We start from the raw sequence: 4297 nt of genomic DNA on the forward strand, positions 1-4297 counted from the left end.
ATGCAGCCCAGCAAGCGCACCTTTCTAACGGCCTGCATTGTTCTTCCACTCGCGGGACAGGACATCACCAGCTGTCAGCCAGTCAGAATGATCGTGAGCCGAGCCCCTCACACTGCAAGGCTTTCTCCCGGGACGGCGCACGTGCGCGCGAACTGCATGCTACTGTGCAGCATTGGGAAGAAAGACACTTTGCCCTTTGGAAATGATCCCTAGTAAATGACACATGCCTCTGCTTTTTGTTTTTTCAGCTGAAAAAAAAAAAAAACGTGTGACAAAAAAACATGCTCAAGAGTGCCCATTGTAATAGCTCAGGTTGGTGCAAACGTTATCAATGTGTGTCGAATTTCATCTCATTTTAATACTTTAAAACTCGGGTAAGGGCATTACATAAGGGTTGGGTGCAAACAGTATTGTGAGCAAGTATTAACACAGCGAAAGATGAGTGGTGACATTTTTGACGAAGTCTGATGAGCCCGTGATGGCTGCGATGTTGTTGAGTAGGGCGTTCCAGTCTGCAGGAGCCCGAGAAAAAAATGAGGAGAAAAAAGTCACAGTACGGGCACGTGGTCGGGAAACTTGAACAAGATGACGCATGCGGTGCGATATGCAGTTTGGCCGGACAACGTAGGGTGGGCAACCAAAAATTTACGAAATAAGCAAAGGCTGCCAGCACGGCGACGAACTAAGAGGGGTAATAAGCCAGATTCCGCTCTCAATGCTGACACACTGATGTCGTAAGAATATGAAGAATGGATCAATCTGCCCGCTCTATTTTGAACCGATTCAAGAGTATTCATAAGGTAAGCATGATGCGGGTTCCAAATGGATGATGCATATTCTAATTCTGATCTGACAAGAGATTTGTAGGCTAATTGTAGGCTCCTCATGCTCAAAAAAATTGTGTTGTTTCACCAGACGAGGGTAGTGGACGAACACACGCATTAGCTGGGCATGAATTGATAGAGCGACAATTTTATCTTCTTGCTCTCACACGAATGAAAAAGTCATTTTTGCCAAGTCTCATCCTACCAATGCCAGATAAAAACAACAAAGAGCAACAGTGAGGTCCTGAGGTGCGAAAGCACAGGACAACAACAACAACAACACAGCTCGTGCCTCCGATGGAAGTATACAACACTACATGACGACGCACAACGTTCACTGCGAAAGATACTTAGTTTTTCGCCTCCATCACGTCAAGCATGTTATTACAACACAGCACATTATTTCTGCATCTGTGTCCGCTAACTGCAATAAAGGCAACATAATGCATCTGCGCACGTCAGAGATCAGCTTCCTACAGATACTACAACTGGACACAACTCAAGAACGAAGCGGCTTTTCCCTGTTATAGGAAGTCTTCCAGCCAATGACGTCGGCCGATTCTCATGACCTTTGCTAGCGTGACAATGCAAGGAGGGGAGGTTGGATGGCTAACGGCGTATATGTGACATGCAGCGTCGCGCTTATATGTGTAGTAATCAAACGCAGTTCTGACGAACACCGCTGAAGTTTCAGCGCAGGACTAGGTGCGACAAAAGCGCAGTTCGAATTATCTCGAAATAACTCGATCTCCAAAGTCAGCGCAGTAGAGGCGTCGCTGTGTCCCGCCACTTCACCGACATCACCGAATTCAATCCAGCTAGAGGTACCCGGCATCACACTTTTTTTCAGCCGAAGCAGGCACCTTGCCACCTGCGCACAGAAAGATTCCCACCAGTCGCTGCCCTGGCAAAGTCGCAAGCAAAAAATATCCAAGCAGTTCTGGAGTTTATGCTGCGCTAGTGAGACAGGAATTCACATTGCGCTTGGAAGACGATTCGCGACGTACTTTTATTGCACCTTGATTGCTGCTGCGTTTATAACCACGTGGAAGCCAAACCTCACGTTCCTTGCTCGAACCTGCCAGTGCCAGAAGGGACGATTAATGTGAACAATTATTCTTTAGTGCCCAACATAGTGCATTTCGTCAAACTGGGCGATGCTCCGTTGTCCTTCATAGAAGTAGTCTGCGTGCGGGCAACAGGGCTTCAGCAGAACCCGGACGTGCTAATGATTCACTGCGACGACTGCAGCGCAATCACTCAAAGCCCCAACTGGAGGCACATCAGAGACATTCCCCGACTTACCCTGAAATACGTGGAGAAACCACAGGCAATATTCGGGGTCAAGGTGAGTTGGATTAAGCATGCCGCCGACATCATTCGCATCAGGGTGCTGAGGAAGTACGGAGGCAGATGCCGACCTCGTGAAGAGCATGGACAAGTACAAGGGCTACGAGATGGCCATATATGATGGACACCAGGCCAGAACATAGGGAATCAAATCATCGTTGCACACAAACGGTCCAAGTTACTTAGTCTCTACTACGAGTTGTACCATTGATACAGGCCTGACCTTTGTTACTATACAAAACGGGTCAACTGCCAACGAAAGATATCCTCGAGAAGAAAACTCACCTTGTCTGCAGCGTTCCCTACGACTTTGGAGTGCACGAGGGCATCACCAGGGTTTTGTTCGAGCAGTGCAACTGTAGGAATTTCACTCCAGTGCACGTATTTTTTAGGCACAGAGCTTACTACTCCCCCTCAGACAGATTCGGCCCCATCGACTTCGAGACCGTTGGAAGATACAGCGCAAATTTTGGCCAGATGGCGCGTCTCATTCTCAGTGGTTCCATGAAGCTCGGTGAAACGGCCGTGAAAAACATCCCTTTGTTGAGCGCAGACAGAGGATTACTACCTAAGATGCAGGTAACGTTGTGACGGTGCCGTCTGTATTCTTATGCGAATGCCTCTGGGACAGCCTCACCATGTGCGCCTGAGTAAGGAATGAACCTGGCACTTTTTCTACGACGTAGGAGTTCCGAAATGGGCGCCACGTTTGCATCGCTTTGATTTCGTATGAAAGTAAGACTGGAAGCAGTTTTCATCCGAAACAGTATAATCTATTTTAGAACATTCGCTATCCATGGTTATGTCTAAGAGCAAGGAAACTGTTCAGTAGGAAACTTGCCTGCAGAGACCGAATACTATCTCCTCTTTTAACAGTGAACCAACGGGGAGAGTTTGACATTTTAGCGCTGAAGAGCGCCGTTAAGTGGCATTCATTTTTAATAATCCAAAAGCTGACATGTTCATGCTTCTTAACGAAGCGTAACCAGCAGTTTTATTCCCTAGGTTATGGAGTAAGCCGGTAAAAGCGCACGGGACGATCGCTGATGTATTACGGCGATGCCAGCTTTGCTGTCGCACGGTTAAGCGAAGACGTGATGGGAAGTCCAAAAGCAGCACAGCTTTGCCATGAGGTACAATTAAGCGCTTCTTTAATTTGCGGTTGCATATTTGCACTGAGTAACTTTGTAAATACGGAGACGTCTGTTTGGATAGTGATTCCTACCTCGTGAAGAACATGAACAAGTACAGGGGCTAGGAGACCGCCACAGGATGGCCACCACGCGAGAACATGGGGAATCAAATCATCGTTGCCCACAAACGGCCCAAGTTCCTTCGTCTCTACTACGAGTTGCACCATCGGACCTGGCCTGTCCTTTGGTTCCACAACGCGGGTCAGTTGCCAACCCCAGAGATCCTCGAGACGAAAACTCACATTGTTTACAGGTGATCACGTGATTTTGGCGTGCATGAAGACATCACCAGGGTTTTGTTCAAACAGTGCAACGACGACTGGCGTAACTTCGCAGTCATGCACGTGTGTATCAGGCACAGAGCCTAGTACTATCCTCTCGACAAATTCGGTCCCATCGACTTCGAGACAGTAGGACGGTACACCGCAGGTTTTGGCCAGACGGTCCGTCTCGATCTCAGTGGTTCGATGAAGATAGGTGAATAGGCCATCAATAACCCAACTTCGTTGAGAACGGACATGCTGGGTTACTCTATAGAATGCAGGTCCTATAGAAGTCCGTCCGTCCGTCCTTTCGTCCGTGTCGTCAAAAAAGAATTGCAGGGGACATTAGCTCCGCCTTAAGGGTATGACGCGATAGCTTTAATGAGTTAATCGCCATATATGCAGAATTGGTCACTCTCCACTTAACATTCATAGATCCCTGGGAGTCCTCATACCACTCATGGCGCAGTGGCTCAGCGGTTAAGCGATGCGCCACTGCCCTGCGAAAGTGCTGTCACCGGTGGGGCTTTTGCTACCCAGGTTGCTCTTTCGGAGCAAACTCTCGCTACCAATAATAAATTTAACTGCCACCTGCCACGGTAGTCAGGTTGCGATGACGTCACAGGGTCACGTGACCTTGGTGGCCAACTTAGCTTTCTTCTCTGGG

The 4297-nt window shown here is 48.2% G+C and overlaps 2 pseudogenes; both read left to right on the forward strand.

Annotated features, from left to right (window-relative positions):
* Positions 1-2765, forward strand: LOC149341129 (uncharacterized; annotated as a pseudogene).
* A 598-nt stretch (positions 2766-3363) lies between these two features.
* Positions 3364-3990, forward strand: LOC149341130 (uncharacterized; annotated as a pseudogene).
* Positions 3991-4297: the final 307 nt, after the last annotated feature.

Source organism: Amblyomma mixtum, chromosome 5 (assembly GCF_055824585.1).
Source record: "Amblyomma mixtum isolate Tamu chromosome 5, ASM5582458v1, whole genome shotgun sequence".
NCBI lineage: Eukaryota > Metazoa > Arthropoda > Arachnida > Ixodida > Ixodidae > Amblyomma > Amblyomma mixtum.